At 44.1% G+C, this 15,743-nt stretch overlaps 1 protein-coding gene across 4 annotated transcripts in view; it reads left to right on the forward strand.

Annotated features, from left to right (window-relative positions):
- Positions 1 to 3,854: 3,854 nt before the first annotated feature.
- The window catches only part of KAT6B (lysine acetyltransferase 6B), a 182,832-nt gene continuing 170,943 nt past the window's right edge, over positions 3,855 to 15,743 (forward strand). Inside the window, exons 1-2 of one of the 4 annotated variants that reach the window (XM_080687595.1) lie at positions 3,855 to 4,086; positions 14,892 to 14,963. The gene's annotated coding sequence lies outside the window, so the exon portion shown is untranslated. The remainder of the gene's footprint in view (positions 4,087 to 14,891; positions 14,964 to 15,743) is intronic. The other 3 variants (XM_080687593.1, XM_080687594.1, XM_080687596.1) reach the window with 3 other exon arrangements.

The raw sequence follows: 15,743 nt of genomic DNA on the forward strand, positions 1-15,743 counted from the left end.
GACCTACTGAATCAGAATCTCTGGGGTTAGGCCAAAGAAACTGTTTTAAGCACTCATTCTCAGGTCATTCTGATGCCAGAGATCTGTGAACCACACCAAGCAGTATAACTGCAGTTGTCAGTAGTTCTGGCCAGTGGTGGACATTGGCACATGTTTTGGGGGAGGGAGCAGGACTGGGCAGATAAGTCCCTGAATTCATAATCCTTCAGCACAGACAGCTTGCAAATTATGCATGATGCTTGGTTTTCAATTCAAGTTATTTCTAGGTTAACTTCTTAATTGAGCTGTTTGGCTCAGCAGAGGACTTGAGATACCACAGATAAGAGAGAGGTTTAGGAGTAAGCATTAAGTATCTCTGGCTGTGTCTCTGTTATCTTTTCCAGTCTCACTTATCTGAAGAGCCAGGATTTCTCAAAGGACAAGTAACCTTAGAGGGGAGTATCAATGGGAAAGCAACAAACTCCCTTTCCTTGCCATGCCCATTAGAGAACTTTATTTATTAAGAAAAAAATCTCAGAAAACACATCCAGATATTAGATAAAGATATCTCTGTCTTCTGTGTTGGCTAGGTCCCGAGGTTACAGGAGCACAAGTTCAGGCAAAGGAGTCCCATTTCTCTCCAAGGTGTCACTTCACTTCTTCATGCACTGGAAATCCATGTGGCTAACTCATTAGTGATAACAAGTATTAGATGCTCATAAATCTCCCACAATTCATTGGCTGAAGACATATTAAATGTGGACTTTTTCGTTTTTATTGTCTTTGGTTGCTTCTTTAGCATGCTTTAGTTTGAGTGTACAGATTTGAGGTTTTGAAACTTGTTTTTAATTAAGGCATGGCTTATTTTCATTGCTTGAGATAAAATGCAGTCTGGGGGACTCAAACCTAAGTTACAAAATAAAGTGCATCTGGGCAGACCTCGGGAGTGGGGGAGAGAAGAACATAAAGGCTAAAGTGTCTGCCAGGATTCTTAAGTTTACTTAGTAACTTCTTGGAAAATAAAAATTCCAGCACCTGCATTATAAAAAAAAAGAGCACATCTTATAAATGTCCTTCTCTTTGAAATATCTAAATGAACTTGAATGAATTATGAACTAATGGCTTGTAAAAATTCACCTTGAGCCAGCTACTGAAGATACTAAATAAAAGAGGTAGTAGAGAGAGTCTCTGAGGAAACCCAACCTGCTGTTTGTTTGTTTTATCAGTAATGTAACTCAAAAGTAGCCAAGCCCATGGCAGGAGGGGGATCTTTCCCTGTGTTTTGTTTCCCTGAACTGAGCCTGTGAAAGCCAAGATTTAATCTGAAGAGGTTTGTGTTTTAAAAACTAACAACCAAGTAATAAAACACCTATAAAAGGGGTTTATAATGGAACCAGTGACAGTTTTCAGTGTACTATTATCACTCTATCCTTTCATCCAACTCTGTGCCCTTTGTCCTAGCTCCTTTCTCACCTTGCTGCCAAGAAGCAAAGTAGGGGCAGCTCACACCCCAAAGGAGCAGACCATCTTTAAAAAGTTAAGTGTGTATTGTGGTCTGCATCCAGGACCCGGCTGTGCTGCTTGTCTTGTTGGTCTGAGAAAATTGGCCCTAACAAAGTACCTACCTAGTTTGCACAGTGGTTTCTAATGGGGAACGGAAGATGCTAGGGCTGCAGGGGCAGTGGCATCAGGATTCAAGATGTCAACCTGGGCAGGAAGCCTGAGGCCCCCTCTCCCTGGCACCTTGCATCACCCTGCCAAGGCTGAAGATGTCCTTGACTCCAGGGACGGACTTGGGTCAACAGGTGGTTTTCCACCCAGGCCACCATGTCTGAAACTTGGTTCTTTTACAAAGCCATCGTTCTCCTCCTCCTCTCAAAGAAATGGCGCCTGGGAAGGGAAACTTCGTACTCAAAACTCTAAGAGCCATTTCTCGAGTCTACCTTTCCTATTTTCTTAAGTCTCCCCTGCCAACATCCCACCCATCTCTGGGTAAGAAGTCTTCAGAGTCTGGAGGGCGCTGGGAGGCATGTGGGCAGCGTCAGAGTGGCCCTGCCTGGGCGGCCAGAGGAGCCCCCAGCCTCCCTCCTGTGGGCCTCAGGAACTCGGGGGGCCCAGGGGAAGTCTGGAAAACCGAACTTCGCCATCAGCTTTCCTTCGAGCGCTGGCTACAGGAGAGGGGGAAGGGCCCCCCGCGGTACCCCCCCCCCCCAGCACCCCTGCCATCCGGCTTACACCGCCCTAGAAAGCACTCAGAACGCAGCTCAGCTCTCCTGCTCCCCGCAGGCCGGGAGAGAGCATCTTGAGGGGCAGTTTCCCTCTCCAGCCCGCCTCTGACATCCCTACTCCCACCCAAGGATGCCGCTGCCGTGCCCTGTCCGCAGTCGCTGAATGTCACTGCTCCCTCTTCCTCCTGATCAGGGTAGACACAGCTCCCGAAGCATCCCCCACCCCAAAACTGTCGCGACCGCCCGAGGGTGCAAGGCCTAGGCGGAGGACGAAGTTTGGGGCCCACAGCAGCGGGAGGGGGGCGGATTGGCGAGGACCGCACCTCTCCGTCCCAGTCCGGCCGTGCACACTCCCCGCCCCAAACGGGCCAGGCGTCCCCATCCTCCCGCGGACACCGACATCCCTGCCCTCCCCCGAGGGCGGCGAGCGGAGCCCCCCAGGGCGGAGGCAGGTACCCCTGGGGCGGGGACTGGGGCGGGCGGGGTCCAGGCTGCGCCCCCGGCCGGGCCGGGCGGGCTAGCTGGCGGCGCGGGGGGAGCGGGGCTGGGCGGCGCTGCCTCGGGCTCTGTGAGCTGCAGCCCGGAGCCGAGGAGGAGGAGGCGGAGGAGGAGAAGGAGGCGGCGGCGGTGGGTCCCGGGCGGGGGGAGCGCGGCGCTGCGGACCCGGGCGGCTGGCAAAGGACGAGGCGGAGGCTGAGGAAGGCAGCGGGGAGACCCAGGCTGCAGCAACAAAGAGCAGCAAACGATTGGCCCGGCTGCAGGCGAGGTTAGTCGGGGACCCGGGTGGCTGAAGGCAGCGGCGAACGGTACACGTGCTTGCAGACACGGGCGAGTGTGGAGCCGGGGGGTGCACGCCCGGCGGGTAGGTGCTTGCTTGCTCCCCCTCGGCATGGGATGGGAAGGAGGCTGCAGTGACATCGTTCTGCCTGCACTCGGCCTGGGACTTGCAGGTTAGGGGGTGTGTGGGGGGTAAGGATGCGAGCCAGGGGGCGGGCGAGTAGTCGCCCGGGACGGGACGGGGTAGGGTGGAGGAGGGGGCGGGATGGAACGCTCCGGGCGGCGCGCCCGTCCGCGCGCTCCACCGCGGGAGTTGACGATTGAGAACCTCGAATTTTAACTTCGCGTGCCCGCCCGCGCGCGCCCGCCCGCGCCCACCCCTAATTCCTGCGGCCGCCGCCAGCGATCAGCTCTCACACAAACTTTAGCTGCGGGGCTGGGGGTTTGGGGTTGAGTGGGGGAGGGGAGAGGGAAAAAGGCCCTCTGATTGGCGTTGCTTGCAGCCAATAAGGCCAAGCGCCTTTCCTGCGAGTAGACCCAATCCATTTCTCAAGGTAGAGGGGGCGGGTAGGTGGAAGTAGAGGTGGCGCGGCGTCTGGGAGAGAGAAAAGGGCTGGACCAATAGGTGCTCAGAAGAGGCGGGCCCAGAGGTCTGTCGATTGGTACTGGCAGTGAACCCTCCCCCGGGGTGGTGCCGGAGGGGGGGGGATGCTGGGTCGAGGGGTGTGTTTATGCGGAGCCAAGATGACCGGCAGAAACCTGCCCCAATGGGCTGCAGCGTGGTTAGTGTGTGGGTGACGGACAGATCTGTAGGCCAACGAGTGGCCCTAAGTGTCTGCGTTCTTGTCCAATGGAGCAGCGCTGGGGCGGGGCCGCGGCTCGGGTTTAATGAGACTCCATTGGGCTGTAATCAGTGTCATGTCGGATTCATGTCAACGACAACAACAGGGGGACACAAAATGGCGGCGGCTTAGCTCCTACCCCTGGCGGCGGCGGCAACGGTGGCGGCGGCGACGGCACCTCCTCCAGGCGGCAGCCGCGGCTTCTTTCTCAGGCAGCGCCAGCGCCCAAGGCAGGCGCGGTGGCGGTGGCGCGCGGCCAGGTCTGTCACCCACTCTGCGCGTTCCCAGGGGGTGGAGACTGAGCGGGAGGGGGGGCGGAAGGGAGATAGGGGGCTTGTTATGCCCCTCCCACAGGCCTCTGCGCGAGGGTCACCGCGGGGCCGCTTGGGGTCGGGCTGCCCCTGAGCGTGACGGTAGGGGGCGGGGAAACGGGAGGAAGGACAGTCCCCGCCCCTCAGCGGGGCCTCCAGGGCAAGGGGCGGGACTAGAAGGTGCAGGGGGCGAGGCGACATAGGAGTGGGTGGGGCTCGGGTGGTCGGGAGGCGGGGGCTTGGAGGGGTTTTCAGAGTGGGCGGGACTTGGCAGGACAGGAATGGTGGGGGGCGCTGGTGTCTGTGGAGGACTGGTGAGGACTGGTGAGGGCGTGGATGGGAGGGGAAATGAGGTGTGCAAACTGGTGCAGAAGAGAGAGTAGGAAGAGATGCAATATTGGAGATGTGAAGGGGGACCGAGGGGTATGTGAGGGCAGGTGAAATGCTGCAGATGGGTGAAATGCTGCAGGAGGGTGAGATTGCAGTTATCCGGGGCCAGAGTGGGTTTGGGTGTGGTGGATGTGGAGTAGAGTCGAGAAAGCAGTGCAGAGTAGATGTTGGATTGGGGGAAGTATTGGGGGAATGTGAAGAGCAGGTACAGTTGTGGGAAGGAAGTATGGGAATGAATAGGAAGGTTTGTTAACTTAGGGGTATATGAAGCATTAAACATGGAAGGATGGTATGGATATGCTTGGGAGAGTCTCAGAAAGATGGTAAGATGGCAGAGCTGACATAAATGTGAAGGGAGGCTGCTTAGAACTTGTAAAATATACCTATGGCAGAAAATCTCATGGGGGGTTCAGGAGGGTGGAAAGAGACAGGTGTGAAGAAAGATGGGTGGGCTGGGCACTAGGTCTGGGGGTATGTGATTTGGTGGACTGCCTAAGGAGTTAGGATGGGGCAAAGAAAGGTGTTGGCTTGGGAGACAGGGTTGTTTGATAGGCTGGATTTGAATGTGGGGCAGGAGAAGGGGAACAAGGTGTGTGTTTCAGGAAGACTGCTATGGGCAGAGTGCAAGGAGTTGTAGGAGACTAGGGACAAGGCAGAAGAGGGACTACAAATCCCCTATGAAGGAGTTTAAACCCTGCAATTGGGAGAGGGTGTTGGGATATGCTAAAGAAACCAGTGAACCAAATATGTTTGGGGTGGAGGTACCAGAAAATTTAAGGTAAAGAGTATATGAACACTCTTTCATATGGACAGGAGATGAAGTATAGCATATGGGAATTAGTTATGGTGGGAAAGAGTTCTGTGGTTCTCAAAAAAAAAAGGTGTGTGTGTGTGGTTTGTTTGTTTTTGGTAGGACTATGAGTAAAGTACATTCTACCGGTTTTACTTGTGTACCCTAGATTTTCTGGGATAGCCCTGAAATAAAACACTCTATTATTTTGCTATTCATAAATTCTTCACACATGTATCAAAATGGATTGGGACAATCCTTTTTGTTTTTGAGAAGGAAAGATTGCATGTTTCAGTAAAGGATAAGATTCTTACCTGAGATCTACTTAGGGTTGAAAGTTGGGGAGGCAAAGTGATGTTAAAAAAAAAAGAAAAAATAGAAGCAGAAGGAGGTTTTAACATTAAAAGAGGAACTTAGGGGAATGACTGGCTGGTGGTAATGACAAATTTTGCCTACTAGCCATACCCAGGCCTCTGAGTAGCATGGATGTTGTGTCATTGCCGTTACACCAAATGTTTCTCTCATGCGCTACTTGTGAAGATAAGGTGGGAACTGTCAGATATAATGCATAATATGAAGGAGAGCAAAATAGGGTGAGTATTGGAAGGTAGTTGAGGAAGTTTGATAATTTTAATGTACTTCAGAAACTTTCATATACCAGTTAGAAGATTTAATTTTACTAACTGATCTGGTTTTGTTAAATGCCAGGATTCCTAACAGGCGACTTTTTAGTCTCTGAGTTCCCTGCAAAATACCTTCAGTTTTTCTGTACATAGGTGCCTATATTTGAACAAAGTGAGAGAAAAGGAAATTGTTTTATGAAAGTAGGTATGTGTGAGCTTGCAGAATAGGAAATGATACATGGATGGGAGAAGTGTGATGAAGGGCTATTTCTTCCTAAAATGCTTTTAAAAAATTATTTTATTTTATTTTTTAATCCTCACCTGAGGATATTTTTCCATTTATTTTTAGAGAGAGTGGAAGAGAGAGGGAAAGACAGAGAGAAATATCGATGTGAGAGATACACATCGATTGATTGCCTCCTTCATGAGCCTTGACCAGGGCCCAGGCCAAGGAGGAGCCTGCAACTGAGGTACATGCCCTTGACCGGAATCCAACCTGGGACCCTTTGGTCCCCAGGCTGACGCTCTATCCATTGAGCCAATCTGTCTAGAGCTCTTTCCTATAATGTTTTAATTCTCATTTCCAAAGCACCTTTATGTATAGGACTCCCACAATCCTCCACAACTTTTGTATTATCCTTTCTACCTTGCAAGATGTTTAAGTTGTTTCTGGTCTGGGGAAATTGTGAACAAAGCTGCTATGAGTGTTCTCCTACCCATCATCTGGTGCACATGTGTACATGTTTCTCTAAGGTGTACACCTAGGAATGGAATTGCTTATTTATAGGTGACCATTTATCATACCTTATGCCTGTTGTCCCACTGTTATCAGTATAACACTCTTATTTCTCAAAAATATCTGGATTTGGATGATGAGTTGTACAGTCTTCCTAGTCATGGGGTTATGCTTGTCTTCATCTTGACTAGGTGCCAGTCAAACTGTTTTCCAAAGTGTTATATCAGGTTACACTCCTTCCACAGATATATGAAAGTTCCCATTGCCTCTCCAACTCTGTCTTGTTAGCTTTTCAAATTAGCTAATCTGGTAAACTTTGCATTTACCTGATATTAATCAGGTTGAACAGCTTTTTGTTGGCTATGTGGATTTCTTCATTTATAAGATTCCTGTTCAAATCTGTTCCCTATTTTTTTTTTAATTCTTTATTTACTCTGGAATCAAAGCCTTTTCATGTGTATGTTGCAAAATGCTTTCTTCCATTCTGTGGTTTGCCTTTTCACTCTCTTTATGGTGTCTTTAAATAAACCAAAGTTCTTAATTTTAATGGAGTCAAATTTATTGGTCTTTTCTTTATGATTAGTGCTTTTTGTGTCTTGTTTTAAGACTCTTTTCCTACCCTTAGGTCAAGTAGATATTCTATATAGTATTATCTTCTAACAGCTTTATCGACCTTAAAAGATGTGTGATTATAAGCAAAATACAATCTTCTTGATCCCATCCTCACCTTTATAAATCTGTTTTTATTTTTCCTCTCTTCCGTTTTCTGTCTTGACTTTTTACTTCTCTGCAACTATAACTAAGAACCAGGTGCTGACTTCTCCTGACTCTTAGGAGAAAGTGGTCATATAGACAAGTTCAGCCAGATTAGATTTTACAGGTCTCCAGCTGACTGTATTGCCCTTTTCCCTTTTATGAGCTAGCATTTTAGTGTGTTCCTGCTATGTGTCTGTCACTATCCTTGGTTCTTTCATATTTGTTGTCTCAAAGTATTCCTCTTTACAGTTCTATAAAAAAGAGATGAGAAAACTTGAGACTTAGACTGATTAAGTAACATGTCCAGTATCCCATAGTTTAGGTCAGTGGTCGGCAAACTGCGGCTCGCGAGCCGCGGTTTGCCGCTCTGTTGACTAATGAGTTTGCCGACCACTGGCTTAGGTAGTTAGCAAAGTGAGGACTTGATTCCTGAACTCTCTAGATACATCCCATTATAGTACACCTTATTGAATAAGAATTCAGCAGCCTATTTGATAATATCTCAAAATGATGAGAATAACATTACTTTTAACATCATCCTAACTAAAGCATATAGAGACAATTATTATGAAACTGGATAAAATTATTGACTTCTGTGTATAAAAAATAAAATTTAGAATAGGTAAAGTTAGAGTAGACAGTGGACTTTAAGGGGTCCTTGGATGGGCAATAGAGGTCTGAAAGTCCTTGAAATTGTATGCAAATGTCTGTATGTACAAGTATTCATTAAAAAAAAATAGATCTTTAATTTTCTTGAGATTCTTAGAGGGGAACCCTATTTGTTTCCAGGCTCTACTGGTTATCCTGTTTGAAGACATAAAGTGATAAAGTTAAGTGGTCTGTGTTTTCAAGATAATCTTTTACAAATTTAGATGTCAGATTATTTTCTTGTCATTAAAATACGCTGAAGCTAATTTGTAATCAGGAAGAAATCTAGAGTTGAATAGAAAATTTTTAAAGGCCAAGAAAAAGACACTCTAAATTTAGTTGATTATTTCCTAAGTGAAAGTGCTTAGTTATATACATCATTACTAATCAGTGTATTTTGGCTCCAAAGGCCCGATGACTTCAAGTGACTTTGCATCTTGTCTTTAAAATCCTGTTTTACAAGGGATCAGATTTCCTACGAGGTTCTTTGCAGTGTGATTAAAGTTTAGAGACTGAAACTATTGAGCACTTAAATGCAGGGGTGACTGTGCAAACCTAATTCATGGCTTCACCAGGAGATTTGGGACATGTCTCTACTAATTGATGATGCCGATGTTGAAACTAATCTTTGGGAGGGATTATGGAAGCCATAATAATTTATTGATGGTTCAGTTATTGTTTGTTGAAGCAGATTTACACAATTATAGTTTAATGACATAACAAGGATATTGTCAACTAGGAGAGCATGACATGAAAAATTAAACTTCTAATTAATATAATATTAGTTGAAAAGATAATTTTCATGGTGATTTAGCCTCTTAGAAATCCTTGGAAAACATTATTAGCTTAAGAATTAAAATCTCTTGTTAATGAGTAGTGAGAAAGAATTTAGTAGTATTCTAAAAAGATGGGGAATTAAATATTCAATTAAACTAACATGTATTGAGTACTTACTCTGGGCTTGCTGCTTAGTTAGATATATAAATATAAGTTGAACCAGATTGATGTCTGGAGAAATGAAATAACTGGTTGCTTTTGTTTGTCCCTTCAGTCATTCTTCCCTCCAACCTATACTGGATGGATACTATTTCCAGAGTGATTCAAACATTTAACAATGTGTGTGCGCACGAGTTCGAGTGTGTATGTGTGATCTTTTAGAGAGAGTGGAAAAGAGAGGGAAAGACAGAGAGAAATATCAATGTGAGAGAAACACATCAATTAGTTGTCTTCTGAATGCACCCCAACCAGGGCCCAGGCTGGGGAGGAGCCTGCAACCAAGGTATGTGCCCTTGACCTGAATCGAACTTGGGACCCTTTGGTCTTCAGGCCGGCACTCTATCCACTGAGCCAAACTGGCTAGGGCTCCACTATCTCTTTCTTTTTTTTTCTTTCCTTTTAATATATTCTATTGATTCTCCACAGAGAGGAAGGGAGAGGGATAGAGAGTCAGAAACATCCATGAGAGAGAAACATTGATGAGCTGCCTCCTGCACACCCCCCACTGGGGATGTACCCACAACCAAGGTACATGCCCTTGACCGGAATCAAACCTGGGGGCCCCTGAGTCCGCAGGCCGATGCTCTATCCACTGAGCCAAACCAGCCAGGGCTCCACTATCTCTTATAGCAGTGGTCGGCAAACTGCGGCTTGTGAGCCACGGTTTGCCGCTCTGTTGACTAATGAGTTTGCCGACCACTGACCTAGACTCTCGATTCCAATAATTACAGGCTGTTGTTGTTCCTTGTGATTAAGCCCCTATCCCAGTGGTCGGCAAACTCATTAGTCAACAGAGCAGCAAACCGCGGCTTGCGAGCTGCATGTGGCTCGCGAGCCGCAGTTTGCCGACCACTGTCTTATAGGGTCACTATTCCTGCAGGGGCTTCCTATTACTTTATCTGTCATGTTCACATGTCTCAGTCTTGCTTTTGTCACAGCCAACTTTATTTCTTATTCCTCTTTAACACATACCCTCTCTAGCCATGCACATGGACTCAGTGTCGCTTTGTCTGACAGCTCATTCTCAGCTTCTGTGCTTTCTAGATTACCTTCATTCATTCACTGATGCATTCATTCATTTAACAGATAGGAATTGAACCCCTCTTTTTTTTTATTTTTTTTATTTTTTATTTTTTATTTTTATTTTTTTAATATATTTTATTGATTTTTTACAGAGAGGAAGGAAGAGGGATAGAGAGTTAGAAACATCGATGAGAGAGAAACATCGATCAGCTGCCTCTTGCACACCTCCTACTGGGGATGTGCCCGCAACCAAGGTACATGCCCTTGACCGGAATCGAACCCGGGACCCTTCAGTCCGCAGGCCGACGCTCTATCCACTGAGCCAAACCGGTTTTGTCTGAACCCCTCTTATGTTCAAGCTGTGGTCTTGGGAAATCCATGAATCCTGTTATTGTGTTGTTAATCCTCACCAGAGGATATTTTTTCCATTGATTTTTAGAGTAGAGGGAGAGAAAGGTGGGAGAGAGAGAAACAGCAATGTCAGAGACACACATTGATTGGTTGTCTCCTGCATGTGCCCCAATCAGGGCTGGGAAGAACCTGCAATCCAGGTATGTACCCTTGATGGATTTCAAACCTGAGACCCGTTGGTGTGCAAGCCAACGCTTTAACCATTTGAGCACATCAGCCAGGCAGAATCCTGTTCTTATTTTTTTTTAAATCTTTTTGATTGATTTCAGAGGGAGGGTTAGAAAAACCAATGATAAGAGAGAGAATCATTGATCAGCTGCATCCTGCATGCCCCCTACTAGGGATTGAGCCTGTAACTCAGGTATGGGCTCTGACCGGGAATTGAACCTTGGGCTCCTGGTTCATGGCTTGCGAAGCTCAACCACTGAGCCACACCGGCCCAACTGAATCCTGTTCTTAAGAATGTTATAATCTAGTAAGGGAGAAGAGGTCAGCACACAAATAAGCATAATGCAAAATAGAAAACGAATGCCAAAATAGTAAGAAAGCAAAAAGTTTCCTGTTAGACAAAGAAGAGTATGGCTTCTAAGGATTTTAATTTGGGTGAAGAGACCAGGCAGTGGTCCAAGTTCTTCAAGGTCCAGTTAAGGCCCATCCATCCAAGGGTTGTTCTACCTATCCACGATGCGCAAGGTATAGTCACGGTTTTTTCCAGACTTTTTTCTTCTGTAATCGGGAAACCTTTCTTTTAAGTGAATCTTATATATGGAGCAGTTAAGGTGGAGGTCCTTTTTTTGGTGCAAGGGGTGGTGGCCCTAGTGTTTAACCCACAAAGGGCAGGTGATATTCAAGGCACTTTTTCTTTCTTTTTTTTTTTTTTTAAATATATTTTATTGATTTTTTACAGAGAGGAAGGGAGAGGGATAGAGAGCTAGAAACATCGATGAGAGAGAAACATCGATCAGCTGCCTCCTGCACACTTCCTACTGGGGATGTGCCCGCAACCAAGATACATGCCCTTGACCGGAATCGAACCCGGGACCCTTCAGTCCGCAGGCCGACGCTCTATCCACCGAGCCAAACCGGTTTCGGCCAAGGCACTTTTTCACAAAAGATCCAGGGAGCCCAGTTTGAAAACCAGTGGAGGGAGGGGAAACGTTTTGGTTTTAGCATCTGAATTAAAATCCTTGATTTAGTGGTCTGAGCTTGACCAGATCAGGTCTCAGTTTTTCTTTTGCTACCGTACAGGGTTGTTTTAAGGTTTACAGATAATCTGTAAAGTGCCTAGCCCATAGTACTTTTCAAAAAATGGTTGGTATTATTATAATTTAGTGCTTTGTTTCTTTCAAAAAAATAATTTATTGAGGCAAAATTCATATAACAAAACTAACCAGTTTAAAGTGAACATTTCAGTGACATTTAGTATATTCACAGTGTTATGTGACCACCACCTCTAGTTGCAAAACATTTTCATCAATCCAAAATACCCCACCCCTCCACACGCCCCACAATCCATGTTCTGTCTATGGATTTATTTATTCTGGAAGTGTCATATATTAGAGAGGAAGCAGGGGGGCAGACATCAAGGTGAATGAAAAACATCAACTGGTTGCCTCCTGCACCTGCCCCAACCAGGATCGAACCAACAGCCTGGGTATGTGTCCTGACCAGGAATGGAACTGGCAACCCTTTGATGCATGGGACAACACTTAACCAACCAAGTTATACTGACCAGGGCCACAAGATGTTTTTGAGGTTCACCCACATTGTACATTGTAGCATGCATTAGTACCTCATTCCTTTTTTTAAATTGACCTCAGAGAGAAGGGAGTGGGGGGAAAGAGAGAGAAAGAGAGAAAGAGAAACATGGATTGGTTGCCTCTCCCACGCACCCCGACTGGGGATCAAACCCACCACCTGGGTATGTGTTCTGAACAGGAATAGAACCTGCTACCTTCTGCTGTATGGGATGATGCTCCAACCAACTGAGCAACACCAGCCAGGGCGTTCATTCCTTTTTATGACTGAATAATATTCCAGTGTAGGGATAGATACCACATTTTGTTGATCCATTTTTTGGTTGGTGGACATTGAGCTGTTTTGGATTTTCGGCTATTGTGACTAGTGTTGTCAGGAATTTGTAGATGTTTTCTATTTGAGTACCTATTTTACTTTCTTTGGGGTATATACCTAGAAATGTAATTGTGGGGCCATATGATAATTTCATGTTTAACTTTTTGAGGCACCACCAAAGAGTGCTTAATTGCTTCTTACCCCATAGCACCTACCATAGAAGAACACCACCTCCTTTAAGTATTTGTTGGTTGTTCTTTAATTAGTATTTATAATCTTACCTCCCAATTCCTATGTTTTGGGCCCCAAGCAGTAACTTTAGGGAATATAGATGCCTCCAGGACTTGAAAGTTAACAAATATCACCATATGGATGATGTTGGATGTTGTCAGACAGCAGATATTTGTTAACCGAGGACACTGTTTTAAACAGCTCTGCCAAAAGTCTATTCTGGATGGTTATAGAAGAAAAGAAGTTAATGTCCCTTTCCTTAAGCAGTGTTATGTTCCGTTTCAGAAGATACTGTTAAGATTTGTGGATCCTTGTTCAGTTACATAATTGGCCATGAAAAATTCCAGGAGCATATAAAAGTGAGAGCTAAAAATAACTTAGCAAGTAAAACTTGAGATGACAAAAGAGTAAACTCTATTATTAATCTTTATTTTTTTCTACCACTGTTTTTGGCTCACCTATAATCTCATGACTCCAGTGTTATGACGTTGATTTTTGAAACAACACACAGCTTTAGTAAAAGCTTGGAGGAAGCTTCACATAATATTTATGATCCAGGGTATTTTGACTCCTCTTATGCTGACATGAATATTTCTGAACAGTGCTGATATTTATATGATACTAATGAAGCCAAAAACTCAGTGTTGGACTAAGCATTTCTCTAGATCTGTTTACAATAGTTTGTAATGAGTGATGTGAAGTGTTTTATTATGATTGTATGATACAACCATATAATTTACTGATATTATTTTGTAGTTAAAAATAAAGAGATTCAAAACCTCAGAAAGTAGAATAATTTAATTTGATGTAACATGACTCTCCAAAATTAGTTTGAAATGACTCAGTCCTTTTTGATAGCCTACTATCAAAAGTCCAACTTTCAAGTTTTTATAGAAAAAAAATGAAAGGAGAATAATGATTTTTAGGGTTGCACTGATAGTGCATATAAAACAAATCCTAGTGCTCTGAAAAAGAGAAGTGGTATGGGTAATTCCAGATCAGGAGGAAAAAAAGCATTTCTATTTGGCTTTTGAATGAATTATGCATTTTCTTTGCTATGGATTTGTCTTTCTAGTTAGATATTGCTTAGACTTAAATTAAATTGATTTTTAATCTATTCTCTTAGGGTATACCAATTTACAGTGGGGTCAGTAGAATCAAACAAACCAGCCTAAAATTAAAAAATTTCTAGGATAATATACAAAGTGGATAATATACATGTGTTTAGTCAAGAATTGGCTACAGATAAGAGACTTTTGATTTTGCTCCTCTCCTAGCTATGTATGTGTTAAAAAAAATACTGATTCTGCTTGTAGCAAAGAGCTGCTGAGTTACATCTGCTTCTGCCTAATTAACTCTCTTGGTTGGTGTCAGATGAGAGCTAATTTTGAGATTAAATTGAGGAGCCGGGTGTGTGTCTGTGGCTGGGGGAGGGGTAAGGGGGACCTAAGGTTGCTTGGTTGTTTGTATAAGATGCAGTTATTCACAGTGTTGTTTTAAATTTATATTTTGCCTTTGAAGTAATAATGATCAATACTGTCCTAAAATATGACCTGTGTAAACACATACTATCGTGGAAACTTGTACATCCCTCTTAGGTGCAGTTAATAGGCCTGACCTTGATACCAATCAGTACCAAGATGCCAGGTGACCTTTGGGACAAATAGTGAAAATTGCTGGGAAAGTTAATACTGACTTTTAAACAATGTTTGATTCTTTTTTATTTTTTCCCCAGAGGAAAAAAAATGTTATACCTGCCTGGCTGTTAGAATAATAGAATTTTTTTTCCTTCCTTGATGAGATCATTCTCTATCATATACCTGATTTTTAACAATTTTGAGAACCGGTGTGACTTTAAAGAAGAGCAAAATTTACCTTTTTAGTCACTTGCTTTGGGACTTCTTTCCTGTCCCGAATCCTCTGTTCTTAAATACTCTTTAGTGATGTGAAAGAGTTAATACATCACCAAAAGTACTGCAGCTGTGTGTATTGACTAGCGTAGAGAGTCTTAGCTGGTTGCTGAATTTAAGGGTTGTCCTCATGCCCAAATTAACATTTACTTTTTTTCTTTTGGCAGATTTGCCTGAAGATCTGGACAATCTTCTTTTTTTTGTCATGGACTATTAAAACATTTGGAGTTCCAATTCTGGTATTTTCCCTTATTATATTTTTAAGATATAAAATGTCAGTCTTACTGAGATGTGTTGGTAATAGATAGGAATGATGCTTTTGATTGTGGGTAAGGATTGTGGCAACAGCTTGTCATGAAGGTATATGTAGGATATTTATTAGCTATGAAATACGTTTTGTTTTAAAAATGTATGTTCATCTGCTTGTGCAATCAAGATGCCTGAAAGCAACTTTGCAGTATTGGATACTTTTCTGTGGTCTCTCTTCCTGCTTCCTGCATTTGTATTTTGTAGAATCCAATTAAATTCGTTGATTCATCTTGAATAAATGATGAAATAATTACTTGGACACAGTAAACTGTCTTCTAATGAAATTTTGCCCCCAACCATTTTACTTTATTTCAGCTTCCTGTTCTAAACTTTCTAACCCAGAATGATTCTTGTGTTCTGTCGTGAAAATGGTTGCACTATGATTTCATTCTTAAACACACCATGTTACAAGTCTTAACATTTTTGTCAGCGATTTATATAATGACACAGAGGAACATGCTTATTAGGTTTGCAGATGACGTAGATGACAGAATCAAGCAAAGCAGTCTTTAATAGGTTGGAAGATAGCCTCAAACCAACAAAATTAACTTGAACTGTAGTAAAATTTAAATCTCAGCATTTAATTTTGCACTAAAAAGGGAATGGAGATTCAGCTTGACAGCATTTTTGAAAGAAGATTTGGGGTTTTTAGTTGTACTGCATGGTTAGCATAGCCAGTGAGTGGCAGGGCTGCTAAAAAAGTTCACGTA

This window comes from Plecotus auritus (genome assembly GCF_963455305.1).
Source record: "Plecotus auritus genome assembly, chromosome: 9".
Taxonomy (NCBI): Eukaryota; Metazoa; Chordata; class Mammalia; order Chiroptera; family Vespertilionidae; genus Plecotus; species Plecotus auritus.